Below are 18,387 nucleotides of genomic sequence, written 5' to 3'. Positions count from 1 at the left end.
TCCCCACAAGTCCCTATCTCACGCTTCCACGGGTCGTCCGATGACAAAAGACCGCCAGCAAAGGGTTGTGTACTTAGCTGGTAGTGCAGCCTGGGCACTGTTGTCCTTCTGACATCAGCTAGAGTGAGAAGGTACGCCTCGAGCGTCTGTTCATCAGGAGGTGCGGTTCAAACAGCGTCTGACTGGTACCCAGCGGCTGATTAACGAAATGCTGTATCGCGTCAGCTATATCTAAGGTGGCAGCCCCATCATCGCGATGTAGGTAACGCGACCCCGGTAAGGTAGCTTACTGAAGCCTCTCAAATACCACGAAAAATGGAGATAGAAGAAAGAGAGAACGTTATTTTTTAATTCTTCAATTACAGCCTAATCAACGTTTAAGCACCGACCAACGATAAATCCGACGACGTGAAGGACACGTTTTATGAATGTCTTGATAAACCCTATGGAGAGTGCCCAAAGCATGACGTAAAAATTGTTATCGGAGACGCTAATGCTCAGGTCGGTAGAGAGGACTTTTTCCGTCCCATAATCGGTAGGGAGAGCCTTCACTCCGCTACCAATGACAACTTTAGTAAACTTGGGACTTCGATCAAATTAAATGAAGATGTGGTTCGATTCGTGGTTAATAAACTAATCATCTTTATTGTCAATCTTATTGAATAGGAAACTTCTTAATTCTAGTACATTATTATTTCTTCATTATGCTTTCTCTGTCTATGGAGTGAGAAGCTAGGAACAACTATTTACTAATTTACCAATCAGAGAAGCGTAAATCGTAAAGGCAATAACCGATACGTAAACATAGTCATATCGACTTTGGTTGCGTTGGAGTAGGTCAGTTGTGTAAAAAAGAACATAAATGCTCAGCGCTCTAGGCGACATGAAATATGAATCAAGGGATCGTGAATGAGTCATGTTGTCATTGAAGAAAACCAGCGCCTTGCTCAAGTTACCAGCACTTGTGTGGTATGGGAATCGATAGGTGTAAAGTGACATGACACAGAATTATTCTTGGAAATGTTGTATGTCACCTAAAGGAATTTATTAGTTATGGAACGTTGTGTTCCAGATGAATTCATGGAATTGTTGTATTCCACTTGAGTGAATGTGAAGTAAGCGCATCTGACTTGCGCGTGGGAACATTCTGAAATTGAGCTGCATGTTTGCTCTGTTGGAAAACGACAAGATCTCTAATTTATGATCTTTGAAGATGAAAAGGATATTTAGTATGCTACACAACGGCCTACGGCTAGTAAATTTTGCTGCTGCCAGAGGGATGAACATCAGTAGCACCTACTTTGCACGAAAGAACATCCGAAAGCACACCTGGAGACACCCAAATGGTGAAACTTGCAACCAGATAGACCATGTTCTGGTGGATGGGCGCCATTTCTCGGATGTTATCGATGTGCGGACATTCAGAGGTCCGAACATTGACTCTGATCACTATCTCGTTGTCAGTAAAATTCGATCACGGTTGTCAACTGTATCGAACGAAAGATCACAGCGAACGATGCGTTACAATATCCAGCGATTGTCGGCGGAAGGAGTATCGGCTGAGTACCGCCAGAAGCTCGACGAACGGATAAGTGCAATCAATGTTAGCGACAACATCAACGATCTATGGGAGTCGATCCATGGAGCGGTGAGCACAACAGCACGAGAAGTGGTAGGCACTGCACAGAGGCGACCCAGGACGGGTTGGTTCGATGTGGAGTGTCAGAGAGTGACAGACGAGAAGAACGTTGCCAGAAGCCGGATGTTGGTGTCAGGTACCCGATCGAATAGAGATCGGTACAAGGAAGCAAGAGCAGCCGAAAAACGAACCCACCGCAGGAAGAAAAAAGAGTACGAAGAACAAGTGATTAGTGAGGCGCAGGAAAAAATGGAGCATAACGATATGCGGAGGTTTTATGAGTTTGTCAATGGCGTGCGGAGAAAGACAGCGCCATCTCCCGTCATGTGCAACGACCAACAAGGGAATTTGCTGACAGATAAAACTGAAGTGGCTGCCAGGTGGAAGCAACACTTCGAGACTTTGTTGAATGGAGGAAGTGACGGTGCATCGGTGAACAGAATAAACATTAGCGACGATGGACAAGCTGTGGAGTCACCTACACTAGATGAAGTTAAAAAAGCTGTCAAAGAGGTGAAAAACAATAAGGCTGCGGGGAAGGACCAGCTCCCGGCTGAACTTCTCAAACATGGCAGTGAGCAGCTTTATGAAGTTCTGCACCATATTATGTCGAAAATATGGGAAGACGAGGAAATGCCTGCTAGCTGGTTGGTCGGCCTCATTTGCCCTCTCTTTAAGAAAGGGCACAGACTGGAGTGCGCCAATTACCGAGGAATAACCCTCCTTAATTCGGCGTACAAAATTATGTCCCGTATTCTGTTCAACAGATTTAGACCGCTTGAAGAGTCCTCGTCGGCGAATACCAAGCAGGTTTTCGTGAGGGCCGATCAACGACGGATCAAATGTTTACCCTGAGACAAATCCTTGATAAATTCCGGGAGTACAACTTGCAGACACATCATCTGTTTATTGATTTCAAGGCGGCGTACGATTCAGTGAAACGGAATGAATTATGGCAAATTATGCTTGAACATGGTTTTCCGGCGAAACTGATACGGCTGATTCGTATAACATTGGACGGATCGAAATCAAGTGTAAGGGTTGCGGATGAAATATCGACGTCATTTGTTACCTTAGATTGATTGAAGCAGGGTGATGCACTCTCGAACCTACTGTTCAATATAGCGCTCGAGGGAGCGATTAGGAGAGCTGGCTGAGCTGGAGAGAGGCTTTTGCGCCTTTTAAGAGGGAGACAGCGAAGATTGGACTCACGATCAATACCAGCAAAACGAAGTACATGGTCGCTGGCAATCAACGTGCGTTCATTAGTTGTGGTGGTAGCGAAATAGTGCTGGATGGTGAAAAATTTGAAGTGGTAGAAGAATTTGTGTATCTTGGAACATTAGTGACGTGCGATAATGATGTTACCCGCGAGGTGAAAAGGCGTATTGCAGCTGCAAATAGGGCTTATTACGGACTTCGTAACCAGCTTAAGTCCCGTAGTCTTCAAACGAAAACAAAACTCGCGCTGTATACTACTCTGATTCTTCCGGTGGCTTTATACGGCCATGAGACATGGACGTTAAAGGAGGCTGATCGGAGAGCTCTCGGAGTGTTTGAGCGTAAGGTGCTGCGGACAATACTCGGCGGTAAACAGGAGAACGGTATCTGGCGGCGTCGCATGAATCACGAATTGTACCAGGTGTATAAAGGGCTGGATATTATTAAACTTATACAACACGGCAGACTACGGTGGGCTGGTCACGTTGTTCGTATGCCGGAAGAACGTCGAGCGAAGATAATATTTAGTGGAGAACCCGGAAGAGGCCGCAGGCTTCGTGGAAGGGCGCGTACACGATGGCTTTTTGCAGTGAAGAGGATCAGAGGGCGCTCAATGTACAGGGCGACTGGAAGCGATTGGCTCAGGATCGGAGTCCAGTGGAGAAGGATACTCCATTCGGCGTAGGTTCATCGAAGAGCTGTAGCCTATCAAGTATCAAGTATCAAGTAAGTAATCATGGTTTCATGAACTGACCTGATTCATGATTTCATGATTTTTTATTCATGTCTGTGGGTATGCATTTGTTTCCGTGTGGATTGTGCTGAAATTTTGACACAAATCATAGAACTTTCAGGGGAATCGTGCACGAAGCTGTAAAACCTCATTTTACCCTGGCAGCCCTTACATTGCACCGTTCAATGTGCAAAAACGATCCTTAAAAATGAAAAACGATCCATAATAACATCTGAATGTTCCATAAAACGCTACCATAAATCCATAAAATAGTTCGAGAGGTTCCATTAAGAATAATTTTATGATCCATAAAACCCAACTTAATTCACCGTGTGGTGATACTGTCTTTCTCGCATTTAGCCAAGACACCAACCTTATATGGCGCTTATATAGTTCGATTCCATTTTCTTAGTAACTTTTAAACGCAATGGTTTATCGTTATCAATAGTGATCAACAAGACTTTATCCGCTGTCGAATGCAACTTGTTGCGAGAAAATCGGTTAAGAATTACTGTATGAAAAAGTGGCTAATGTTTTTCGGTTTTCGTACACACACACACATACACACGGACAGACAGACATTTGTTCAGATCGACGAGCTGAGTTGATTGGTATATAACATCATGGGTCTCCGAGGCTTCTAGAAAAAGTTCGATTTTGGAGTGAAATGATAGCCTTTCGGTACTTTGTTGTACGAGAAAGGCAAAAATATATTTTGATCCATAAAATTCCAAATTTGCGCAATTTGTATCCTGATGTTGATCCATAATTTCAGTAATATTATCCACAATTTTGGTCATATTATCCATAATTTTGATAATGTGATCCATAATGCTTGGAAATAAAGCCAATGAAACTATATTAATTGATCCACACATTTTTAAAATCTATGGATCATTTAGCAAAATTTATGGATCATATCACCAAAACTATGGATTCAAATGATCCAAATTCAAATATTATGGATCAAATGGTCAGAATTATAGATCATATGACTAAAATTATGGATCATATTACTGATATTATGGATCATCATCACGATAAAAAATGCGCAAATTTGTAGTTTTACGGATCAAAATATAGTTGTTTATGGATCATTTGTCATGGGAAAATAACAAGAATTGTATTGTTTTTCTTGACCATTTTAATGGAACATATTTCCCTATTAATTGCTAAATTTTAGCTTTGTTATGGATCGAAAAATTATTCTTTATGGAATCACCTGAACTATTTTATGGATTTATGGTGGCGTTTTATGGAACATTCAGATGTTATTTATCGATCGCTTTTCTTTTTTTAGGGATCCGTCTTTATTGTTTATATGCAAAAGTATGTTTTGCCTTTTACCCTAATGTTCCTTATTTGTTACGCTTTCCGGAAGATTTTGGCCTTTGGGTAATAGTTAGAAAATAATAGTTCATAGGATAAAATGAGCAATATTTTAGCTTCTTTAGTCGTGCGGTGGACACAAATAACTCACTACTAATCTAATCAGTAATGTGAGGTTATTAGCAAGCAATTTGAGCAATATGAGATCGTGGGGTAAAATTAGCAAAAATTAGATCTCAATTCCCAATACTGTGCAGTAGACAGAGCTCACATAACAAGATTTTTGGAAAAATTTGAGGTAAAATGTGTTATGTTTTGTCGATTATGTGTAGCTCCAAACTTGACAAATTACATAACAAATAAGGGGAATTGGGGTAAAACGAGATCTTGAAGCTTCGTGCCGTGAACTTAACCACTTTTGCACGATTTGTTCAACTATTTGTGTCAAAATATCAGCGCAATCCACCTATTCCGAACCAAGGTATTGAATTCATTCGCGTTATGGATTTTTTTTCCATTGTGCATTGGCTGACCCCATTCGGGTAGTCACTGGAGTGAGGCAAGGTTGTATTCTATCACTGTGATCACCGCTACTGTTCCTAATCGTAATCGACTAGATCATAGTGTTTGCAATTAACTGATTATTAAACCGACTCTGGCAGATTATTACTATGGAGCATCTAAACGACATTGGATTGGCTAATGATATTGCTCTACTAGCGCAATTGTCAATATCTTGGCATCTAAAACCGTTATCAACAGAAGTTCAAGCACGCAAATGGAGGTGAGTGAGCCACACATTAAGAGCTGGTCTGGAATCTAGAAGATCATCGTAGCAGAGGCAGACCCAGGGGGTTCTCATTATATAAATAAAGGAAGTCGACATGATTCTGACCTAGGCCCAGGTCAAGGCTAAAGCGAGCAGCCGCCCAGAATGGAGATCTTTTACGTTGACCCTATGTACCCCTAGGGTTGCTCAGGACACATGAGTGAGTAAGTCTAAAGATGAACGTGCTAAAATAGGATTTCCGAGGTTCGTCCTCGATTTGGAGTCCACCTTAGCCGTGTGGTAAGACGCGCGGCTACAAAGCAAGACCATGCTGAGGGTGGCTGGGTTCGATTCCCGGTGCCGGTCTAGGCAATTTTCGGATTGGAAATTGTCTCGACTTCCCTGGGCATAAAAGTATCATCGTATTAGCCTCATGATATACGAATGCAAAAATGGTAACCTGGCTTAGAAACCTCGCAGTTAATAACTGTGGAAGTGCTTAATGAACACTAAGCTGCGAGGCGGCTTTGTCCCAGTGTGGGGACGTAATGCCAATAAGAAGAAGAAGAAGAAGAAGAGTCCACAAGATTTCCATGAAAATTCCAAAAATTCAGTGACATTTCCATAGAATTTCCCGATTGATTCCCACTACATAAAGTTGAAACTCCAAACAATGATTTACAATCTTCAGTTGAAATTTCGAAAAGCTTACCGTAAAAACCAAGAAAAACTGTAAGTGGATATTCCCAAAGATTTCCCATTGAAATCTATAGAATTTATCGTTGAAATAAAATTTTTGATTTGTTGTTTGCCAGAAAGTCATTTGGCCGAATGCCACAAGTCCGAAGGACAAATCTAGCCTGAAGTTATTTGGCCAAAAATGCCCTCTGGACGAAATGATCAGTTGACATAAATGGCCATTTGGCAGAAATGGACATTAGACCGAAAATGCCGTTCAGTTGAATTGGTAATTTTAGCTTAGCTTGATTGACTGTACCCATCGTAGTAGCTGGCCGAGAAACAAAAAATAATGCACAGCTCACCAATTGAATAGTTTTCTCGGGACTACAAAGCTATTCTCACTGTACATGAGTTACGGACGTAAATGCAACCAGAGTCAAATTGCTGGAACGGCAACTGTTAGCGTCCAACTCTAAGCTAGCCACATTGGACCGGACGTAACCGGAGACCAACACCTTGCACATTCCGCACCGGTGTTATTGGAGCCGCGACCGACGCCCATGATTGATGGTTCTTGCCAGTATCAGCATAAAGTATTCCCCAGCTAGGTTCCATAATAATTAGTTAACAATAAAATTCATTCGTATTTCTTCACTCGAGCAGACAGGTCGATTGTTTAGTTTTTTTAAAAACGTATCTCGAACGACCAAAAACATAAGTGGCGCAGTCGGTAGGATCCGGTAGTTTTCGGTTGTGATAAGTGAAAAGTGAAATCGCCCGCCAACTGGAAGAACGTGGGAATAACGTCACCGACAGGAGGCATCTTCGACGGATTATTGAAGATTCGAGACGATATCCAGCACTCATCAAGCGAAAGCCTGCGGATCAACTTAATCAACCTATCCCTCGCGACGGTTCATCGCGGAAAACTAACTGTAAGTAAACGAATCTATCAACAACATTATCGATTAATAGTGATAATAAGTGAAACAGTGAAAGTGAATTAACAATAAATCCCTAAAATCGTTAGATAAAATATTTGTGAATATTAAGTGAATGATTACAAGGAGAATGTCTGAGGAAATTACACAACAAATTGAGGCTCTTACAGCCCAAATTGAGCAACAGAGACTACAAATTGAAGCTCTATCATCCCGTCCCGTTCAAATTATGAAAGTGAAGTAGAGTCTAGAGTAAGATTGCCTTCCAATCCTACTTCCTCATTTAACCCATCTAGAGTGCCAGATGCAATCAAACTAATTGTCCCATATAAAGGAGATAAAAAATCATTAGCCACCTGGATCGCGTCCGTTGAAGAAAAACTCGATCACGCAAAGCAATTATGTCCATCAGCAGCAGATGTCACTATGGTGTTACCTCTTTGGACAAGTATTATTAGGGACAAGATAACAGAGGAGGCCAGTGAAGCTCTTGAAGCGCGACACACCTTTGCGATTGGAATATTATCAAAAAGTACTTATCGAGTACTTTGGTGATAAACGAGATCTTTCTAGCCTTGTAACCCAGATTTGCTATTTAAAACAAGGCAACAAGAATATAACGACCTTTTTATAACGAAAGCCGTGAATTATTATCGGATATTGTTGCAAAGCTAGCCTTAGATCCTGACTCTGAACAGAAATATTCAAACCCTTTCCTGCAGTTATGAAGACATGATCCTCAATTCATTTATTGATGGCCTCGTCGAGCCATATTCCACACTCGTTAGAACTACATGCCCTACTACTCTTCTGTTAGCTTATCAACGTGCGCTTGATCAATTTAACGCTGCTCAGCGCAAGAGAGAAAATTTCCAAAACTTCAGTTTCTTCCGAATAACACTAACAGAGCCCCGCCTCAGCAAAGTGGAAATTTCAATAGATACCAAAATAATTTTAGGGCTCAACCAAATTACAACCCGAATTATCGCCCATACTATCAAAATAATTTCAAACCTCAAAATCAGAACCAGCATAACGGTCAATTGCAGAACGCAATTAAATTCGAACCCCAATCTTCCTCAAACTTCAGACAGAACAACCCACCCCAAGGCAACATGAGAATTAATTGTCACGAAGATCAACATGAGTCCGACCAAACTTTCCCATATTGCACTAATTCCGATCAGTACACAGATGAGCCATATGAAGATCCTGTTGAATATCATGACGACTCAAATTTTCAACCAGGCCCAGATGCGGAAACCAAAACGTAAATAATTTTCTTCCCTACATCGTTGTGCAAGTACAAACGAAGCAGCTAAAATTCCTCATTGACACAGGTGCCAACAGGAATTATATTGATCCAGCCAAAGTTTTGCCAAATGAAATTTTTGAGTGTAAACCTACATGTGTGAACAATATTAATGGTTCATATGAAATTAATCAAAAAGTAAGGTTGACCATTTTCCAAAATAAACCTGCATTAGATTTCCAATTATTCAAATTCCACTCCTTTTTCGATGGCCTTATAGGATATGAGTCCCTTAAGAGTCTCGGAGTAGAAATATTGACTTCCACTAATACATTAAAATTTTCGGAATATTCCATTCAAATGTTACGAAAATATCCTGACTCTTTTTCGATATCTCTCAATGCTCACGAAGAAGTTCCCGTAGTTTTGAATACAAAAGTTAGTCATGGAGATTTTTACATCGAATACCCTCTTCCCTAACACAAGATGTGATGATTGTACCAGGTCTGTATAGGGCTGACCATAATAAAGCCCACATTTTATTGAAAAACTGTTGCAATTTCACCGTGAAATGCAACCCAAACTGTTTAATTCCTCTGAATTGAATAATTTTGAAGAACGTAAATTGAACACAACGTCTAAAAATGAATGCCGCTTTGATCCTGCTCCAATTAACCTGAAATTGAGAAATCAACTTCGTATCGATCATCTTAATGGAGAAGAAAGGGATAAACTTCTAAAACTTATTTCTAAATATCAGGACGTTTTCTTCATTAAAGGCAATGACTTGACCTTCACTAACGCAATCAAGCACAAAATTGAAACCAGGGATGAAATCCCTACCCATGCGAAGAGCTATCGGTACCCCTATTGCCATAAGCAAGAGGTACAAGATCAAATAAACGAAATGTTAGCTCAAGGCATTATACGGCCTAGCACATCCCCTTGGTGCTCACCAATTTGGGTTGTCCCAAAAAGGCGGATGCCTCAGGCAAACAAAATGGCGTTTAGTTGTCGATTATCGTAAACTAAACGATAAGACAATAGACGACAGATACCCGCTACCAAATATCACTGAGATTTTGGACAAACTTGGTAGGTGTCAGTACTTCACGACGCTGGACCTCACCTCGGGTTTCCATCAGGTAGAAGTTCATCCTGATGATGTGTCAAAACGGCGTTTAGCGTTGAACATGGATTATACGAATACCTTCGCATGCCGTTTGTTAAAGAACGCGCCTGCAACATTTCAGCGCGTCATGGATAATGTTTTACGAAATTTATTAGGCAAATGTTGTCTTGTGTACATGGACGACATAATTGTCTTTTCAACTTCTCTGCAAGAGCACATTGAAAACTTAAATAAAGTTTTCCTAGCTCTCAAGAATGTTAACTTGAAAATTCAACTCGATAAGAGTGAATTCCTAAAGAAAGAAGTAGCATTTCTTGGTCACATTGTCACCGACCAAGGTGTGAAACCAAATCCTGATAAAATCAATGCCATTCTTAAATGGCCTATTCCAAAAAATCAAACCGAACTAAAAGGGTTTTTAGGAATTCTTGTTACTACAGGCGGTTTGTCCCTGATTTCGCCAAAATCACGAAACCATTAACCGCCCAACTACGCAAAGGAAAATCCGTAGAGCACACGCCTTTGTTTATGAAAACCTTTGAAACCTGCAAAAGTCTACTGACTCATAGTAACATTTTGCAGTATCCCGACTTCGATAAGCCATTCGTTTTAACTACGGATGCGAGCAATTTCGCCCTAGGAGCGGTGCTATCGCAGGGACCTATCGGAGCGGATAGACCCATAGCTTACGCCTCGAGAACATTGACCAAGTCCGAAGAGAATTGTTCGGCCATTGAAAAGGAATTGTTGGCCATTGTATGGGCAACTCGATACTTCCGCCTGTATCTCTTTGGTAAGAAGTTCACACTCTATACTGACCACCAGCCTTTAACATATGCCCTAAATTTAAAAACCCCAAACACAAAACTCGTAAAATGGAGACTTCAGTTATCCGAATACGATTTTGAAATAAAACACCGGCCAGGGAGACAAAATGTCGTGGCAGATGCTTTGTCTAGAATACCTGAAATAAATGTAAACGAAGAATCATCCGATTCAAGTTCAATTCATTCGGCAGATACTGACGTGTCAGAATTCATCGAATGCACCGAACGTCCCATTAACTTCTTTCGCAATCAGATTATTTTGAAAATCAGCACTGAAGATTCTGAAACCTATGAGGAAATCTTTCCGAGAGTTCATAGACGAATCATTACCAAACTCAATTTTGGAGTTCCATTAATGATTCGAATCTTCCGGGAATGCATGGACCCATCAAAACAAAATTGCATACTTTGCCCTGAAAGCTTGATTCCAACTATCCAAATTGTCTATAAAAATTACTTTAGTAAAATCTTCAAGATCAAGATATCGCAGAAAATGTTAACAGATGTAACTAATATTCAAGAGCATGATTCGCTCATAGAACAAACCCATGAAACCTCACATCGAGGCATCAAAGAAAATTACGCCGAAATGATTAGACGTTATTATTTCCCTAACCTTAAGACTAAGATTAGGAAATTTATTATCTTATGCCAAATTTGCAATAAGGCCAAGTACGAGAGGAAACCGTATAAGATAAAACATGGCGAAACTCCCATCCCTAAAAACCATTGGATATCATCCATATCGATGTTTTCATTTCGCAACCCTACTTATTTTTGTCGGTAGTCGACAAATTAACTAGATTTGGAAGCCTCATCCCCATAAAATCTAGAGCTATTCCGGATATCAGAAAAGCTATACTGAAATACTTTGCCTTGTATGGAACTCCTCAGCTAATAGTTTCAGATAACGAACCGGCTATAAAGTCCATTGAACTAAGAGGCATACTCGCAGATTTGAACGTCCAACAATATTTTACTCCCGTTAATCGTAGTGAAACCAATGGCATCGTAGAACGCTTCCATTCTACAATAGCCGAAATATTTAAATGTAATAAACATAGGTACCCGAATGTCACTGTCAAAGAAATGTTCCTTATTTCCTGTACTCTTTACAACAATAGCATACATTCAGCTACCAACATGAAACCACGAGAGATATTCTACGGGATAAAAGACGACGAAGAAAGGCCATTGGATCGTGAGAGAATGTTAGAAGCTCGGAATAAAATCTATGACGAAGCTGTGCACCAAATCTCACAAATCCAACGTAACCAAAATGCTCAAAGAAACCAAATTCGAGAAAACCCCCCACCTCTGGATGTAGGTCAACTGGCGTTCACCAAACGACACGGAGTAAAAAACAAGAGACAGGATAACTTCACCCCCGTCGTAGTCGCCGAGGACGGGCAACAGACGTTCCTTGATGAAAATCAAAGGAAGTTACATAAAGAAGCCCTTCATCGAATCAGAGAATAGGAATACTTCAAGTGAAAGGCTAACTATATACAATACTGTAAGAATATTCCTTTACGCAGAACGTACTGCTTGGACATATCCCAGCACTTGCTCAACTTTTCCAAGCTTAATTACAAATCGCAATAACTCCTAAACCAGATAGTCGACCTGCTAGCACTAATCCAATTAAACCCTATCACTATACAAATTCCATTCTAAATAATCCATCTTTGCTTTAAGCTATCGTACTAAACCAGAATAAATTTAGTTATTTTCACTAATAAAAGTTTTCTAATTTTAGGACAACATTATGAAGGCTACCACGCTCATCATTTTCGCCGTGATCATCTCTTCATCTACAGCAAGATCCTCCCTAGCATCCAAATAACCGATCTCCAACGAAATCCTGGTTTATTAACACTAGACATTGGGAAAACCTTTGTAAAAATTGGGAAGCATCAAATTTACCACACAATTGACTTGAAACGATACGAACCAATTCTTGCAAAGCTCGAAATTATCCTTCAAGGAATCAAAAGTTTTGAAAATTATACAGATATAACCAAAATGCTTGAGTCAAAATTTAGCAATACTCAAACTCTGTTTCACAACCTAATGCCAAGACATAGAAACAGACGAGGATTGTTCAATTTTCTCGGTTCTACTCTAAAACAAATTACAGGCAATCTGGACGATAATGATCTAATAAAAATTTCGGAGAATATCAGAAAGTTAGAGTCCAATAACGAAATTTTGATAAACGAAAATAACGAACAAGTCCAAATCAATAGCCAACTTCAAGATAGGATGAATAGAATTATCAGACAGTTAGAAAAGGACCATGATCAAATCAAACGAAGTCTAATAGATTCACGAACTAGTTCAGGTGTAGCGAAAATTTGATAATTCTACAAGACATTCTAAAACCAATATTTTAATTGATAATGTAAATGATCACTTTAGAACCATTTTTGAAATAGTACAGCTAGCCAAATTAAGAGTTATTTCCAAAGATATTTTGACTCCTGATGAATTAAAAATTATAATACAACAATTTGAAACCCAAAAGCTTAACGTAGAAACCGTAGATCGAATGTACGAATTCCTTGAAATAAGCAGCTTCCATAATGAAACTAAGATTATTTTTGTAATTGAAATTCCCTCGCTCGAAACTCTTGCCTATAAAACTCTCTTACTAGAACCTTTGATAATTAAAGATAGGACGCTGAAGGTACCGGCAACCATAGCAATCATCAACGATTTCAATCTCTACTTCATCAACAAACCCTGCCAGGAAATAGGACGCAACCACATCTGTAGCTTGGAAAACCTTCAAAACTCGACAAACGATGGCTGTTTCTCAATGCTTCTCAACGGAAAACCAGCAAACTGCTCATTTAAGGAAGTAAGCCAAGTATCGGTGGTAAAACCATTAACCCCAAATCATTTGGTCGTCAAGCAAATCAAAAACCAAGAGATCATTACTTCTTGTGGAATACATAACAGAACTCTAACTGGCACATTTTTAATAGAATACCATAACTGTACTATCTATATCGATGGGTTGGAATTCACCAACAAAGAATGGTATAAAACAGGTCAGTTATCAATCGTTCCACTGGACGGTTTGGACATCCAAATTAAAGACCTAGAGCCTGAGATGAGTTTCGAAAAAATCCACATCAACAATAGACATCATCTGGATTCTCTAAGAAAAACCATGAATTCTGTCGTACTAACGTCAATGTCTTTATCAGGCGTCAGCCTGCTTGCCATTATAATCGCCATTTTATTTTATATGAGCAGAAAAATTTTCCATGAGAAGCAACGTGCCAAACCAACCGGAAACGAGGACGTTTCGGACTTCAAGGAGGGGCCAGTTACGGACGTAAATGCAACCAGAGTCAAATTGCTGGAACGGCAACTGTTAGCGTCCAACTCTAAGCTAGCCACATTGGACCGGACGTAACCGGAGACCAACACCTTGCACATTCCGCACCGGTGTTATTGGAGCCGCGACCGACGCCCATGATTGATGGTTCTTGCCAGTATCAGCATAAAGTATTCCCCAGCTAGGTTCCATAATAATTAGTTAACAATAAAATTCATTCGTATTTCTTCACTCGAGCAGACAGGTCGATTGTTTAGTTTTTTTTTAAAACGTATCTCGAACGACCAAAAACATAAGTCATGCTTCGGAGTATCTTTAATTCAAGACCAATAACGATGCCGGCCAAGTCATCACAGTCAATTAGGATAAGGGGAGGAAAATTAGTTCGACACTCATTGCTACATGAAACCGAGGAATCCTCTACATCTCCATGAGCGCACTGGAAAGGATTTTTTTGTCTTTATTAGCCAGACTTTCAGCTCAAGGCTGGCTCGTTTCGACATGGAAAGGAATAGTATGTTAGTTGGAAAGAAAATATAATGGAAATCACCATGGCAAGCGACTTATTATTTCTTTTGAACGACGCCACATTCATGATGATTCAAAAACGGAAAAGCAACGCGTGTCTTACGTATTATCCCGAAGACTGGTTCGATATCTTTTCGACTAAAACACGCACTGCACGATGGCTGCAAACCATTGAAGATCACGTTTGTTTCGAACCAAGCAAAGCGCAATACATGCACATAAGCCACCCACCAAACACCAGATAGATAATTTATCATATTCGTATCGATTGAAACACGCACTTGGTCGATGGCTACTGCAAACTCATGAGCCACCGAATACCGTATAGATAATACACCATTTTTGCGACACTAAAACACGCCATGTACTCACTTGCTCAATGGCTACTGCCCGTTCAGTTGAATTGGTAATTTTAGCAAAAATGTCTTTTAGCCGGATATATCATTTGGCAGAAAACGCCGTTTGGCCAGTTTAGAAGAAAGGACATTTTCGAAACAAATGGCTCTTTCTGTCAAACGACCATTTCTACCAAACGGTATTTTTGGCCAAATTAATGATCTATTCGGTCAAAACACTTTTTTGGCCAAACGAATATTTCGGCTAAACAGCACTGTCAGCCAAATGACCTGTCAAGGCAAGTAATTTTTGCGGACAAATTATCAGTTCGGGCAAATGTTTCTTTGGGCTGTATGTCGCTTTCGACTAAATCACAATTTCGGTCTACCCACTTTCAGCATAGTAACCGTTTTTGTAATCTGAGTCGTTCAAGTCAAAATGTTATACCTATTATTCGTTGGACATTTGACCGTTTTTGGCCAAATGACATTTTCAAGCAAATGGCTTTTTACCTTTCTCGTACAACAAAGTTGGCAAAATTGAACTTTTGATAGAAGACTCGGAGAATCATAGTGTTGTATACCGGTCGACTCAGCTGACGAACCGAGGTGATGTCTGTATGTGTGTATGAGGCCAAATGTTGTAGACACACTTTTTGGAACTTATCCGATTTACTCGCAACAAGTTCCATTTGGCGGGGAATGCGGTCCCATTGTTTGCTATTGAATATTGGCCCGATCGGACATTGCATTTCTGAATTATTGAAAAATCATTGTTTTTTTTCAAAATTTTAAAATCGAAAAAAAAAATTTAGAGTGGTGGCAATGCATAGTAATTAATGCAAAACATGCATAATGATTAAATAAATGCGATCTATTCCCCTAAAGTGCCTTTTATGACCTTTCTTGAGTGATTTTTTTTACATTTTATGATGCACGAGAAATCACCATCACCGCTAGGTAGATTAATATGGATTTTTTGTCATTTTGGTCAAACGGCATTTCTGCCATAATGACCTATTCGACCAAATGACGGCTTGTGCGGTCAAATTAACAGTATATCCGTTTGTCGTTTTGACCAAATGAATTGTTCGGTCAAACATTTTTTTTATGTAAAATTGTTTCGCCCAAATGTTCATTTCAAAATGTAATTCGGCTAGATAAATTTCGGCTTAACGTGTTTTCGGCCAAATAGCTTCGCTTAAAATAAAATTTAAAAATTTCACGTTTAAATTCTGAAGGATTTTAGTGGAAACTCCAGGAAATTTCTCGATAAATTCCAAAGAATTTTTACTACAAATTGAAAAAAAAAAAATTCGTGCAAATTCCAATATATTTGCTATGGAAATTCTGAGCAATTCTCAGTTGAAATCCAAAGATTTTTTTTTGTTGAAATCCATATATTGAACAATCTTTCGCGGAAAATCAGAAAAAAATTCGGTGGGAATTCCGATGAATTTGTCGGGAAAAATCCAGAGGGTTTCCCCTAAGAACTTCATATTGCCATCTGCGGCAATTTTCTGTTCAAATTTAGAAGACTACTCAACACCAACTTTCCATGGATATAACGAACATTGTTCTGTTGAAATGTGGAACAACACAATGCAAAAAAATTGTAAACGGGACCCAGGGTCAAATCAAAATGCACGTATTCCAATGGTTATCAGTTGTCAACTAAGATAGCAGAAATCCTTAACTGAGTCAAGGTTGTGGCTAAAACAGCGAATCTCGACTTATAATAATTACAATGTAGTTGTTCTCTTGCCAATTATTATAATCTGTTAAATTATTAGTAAAAACATTAAAATTACACAGTTTTGACTGTATTTGTGTTTAAGTCTAAGGATAAGCCTTCCAGAATCCAAAACTATATTCTCTCCACTCAACACGGAAGCAATGGGCACAACATTGACCCAATTAAGGATTCCTGCTTTCTTAGTGGACAACTGACAGCCATTGGAATACCTGCATTTTGATTTGACCCTTAATCCCGTTTACAATGAGTAGATTTGGATTGGATTCCGAGAGTTTTCATTAACCCTCTCCCTCTCTTAACTGTTTTTTCATCTTCCACTTATTTAGCTATGCCAAATAACTTTTATTCTAGCATCATCTCAAAAGTTATTCCTTCCTTTTAAAATCTTTGAAAAAAGTCTTAGACGGGAAAGGGTCTTCTTGCATCTTCTTCTTCTCCTTTTCTTCTTCCATGGGATCTATATTACAACTGGAAACACGCCTATTTTTCAACTAAACTGAAAACTTTCTATGCCAACCAATTGTATGAATATGTATTTTGTGTGGCAAGTACAATGGATACACTATGCCCAAAAGGCTGGGAAATGTTTTCTTACCGAAAACATCCTAGGCTAGACCGAGAATCGAACTCACCATCTCCGGATTGGAATCCCATGCTTTTGCTCGCAAGACTAGCTGAAGGATTGTCTCTGTCAAGCATGTAATCCACATTAACAATGGATTGTGCCCGCCCGTTTGAAATGCAGTAGGAAATTAATTGTAACCAGGAAATCTATGTTATGATCAGGTGAAAGGTTGTCAGTAGCCAGACTTCCACAGTTATTAACCGAGAAGTTTCTTTAACTGCGCACTTTACCGCTGAACTGCCTAAGGCCTCTGTGTTGTACCAAGATATGATTACTAATAGACCTAGTTCACCCAAAAACATAAACTTTCAATATAATGTCTCCATGTTAAATTGTAAATCGATATGATGAAGTATTTGTTTTAAATTTGGACCGTTCAATCTTATCCAAGCATAAATTCGTTCATGAATTGTTCGTATTTAAAACAGATGGAATTAAAGGGGATTAATTTTGCGGACTTTTCTTTATCAATAAAATTTATAATACATGTACTATCGATTTTTACACGTATCTAGATTGAGAAAATCCCACCTGACTAATACCACGAATGTTTATTGTAACTTTGTAATGTATGAAGCTCTAAATCTGCTTTCCCTGTTTTCGAGGAAAAACCACTGAAACATTTTGATATACTCCTTCGAACAAATTTTAATCCGTTCTCTTCCATACAGTTGCTTTGGCGATAAGCTAACAAAAATAAATTAAATTTCCGCTCTAAATGGTTGCATTGCTTCATCATTCATTAATAACAAATTATTCTCCGTGAAACTCCCAGCAGCATATGTGCAACACTCACCAGCAAAACCAGCAAACAAGTATCCAACTTTCAGTTCTGTTCGCTATTGTTGTGGGTATCACTTTTCGCAAATATACATTTACACCTCCAGATATGCACTTATCACTTGCAAGGCCCCCAAACCATCTGTTCCGGTGGTTTGCGTGCTTATAAACCCCAATGCCGTTATCCGCCCAGAAACCATACGAACGCCTCGAACTCTCACGGTAAACTGAATCATAGCATCGCCTGGCAAGGACATTATAACAGCAGTGATTTTCCTTCGATGGTTTCCCGGTGAGAGGACACATTGCACGAGGATGCTGGATGCTCGTTCCGGCCAAAACAGAGAAACCATATCGCGCCTTTATTATCATTATCGTGGTGCCACTCTCGAACGCTCTCCGGGACACGATCGGTATCCGATAGTGATAAACAAAGACCCGAACGCTGAGGCTCACGTGCTTCCCTTACGGCTTGTATCGCTTTCAATCC

General features: G+C 39.6%; 1 protein-coding gene across 1 annotated transcript in view; it reads right to left on the bottom strand.

The window, feature by feature from the left end:
- LOC134219161 (uncharacterized) overlaps positions 1-18,106 on the bottom strand; it is a 108,871-nt gene extending 90,765 nt beyond the window's left edge. The window contains exon 1 of the mRNA XM_062697863.1: positions 17,914-18,106. The gene's annotated coding sequence lies outside the window, so the exon portion shown is untranslated. The remainder of the gene's footprint in view (positions 1-17,913) is intronic.
- Positions 18,107-18,387: the final 281 nt, after the last annotated feature.

Source organism: Armigeres subalbatus, chromosome 3 (assembly GCF_024139115.2).
Source record: "Armigeres subalbatus isolate Guangzhou_Male chromosome 3, GZ_Asu_2, whole genome shotgun sequence".
Lineage (NCBI taxonomy): Eukaryota > Metazoa > Arthropoda > Insecta > Diptera > Culicidae > Armigeres > Armigeres subalbatus.
The sequence above is the reverse complement of the archived record's forward strand: the minus strand, read 5'-3'. Positions and strand labels throughout refer to the sequence as shown.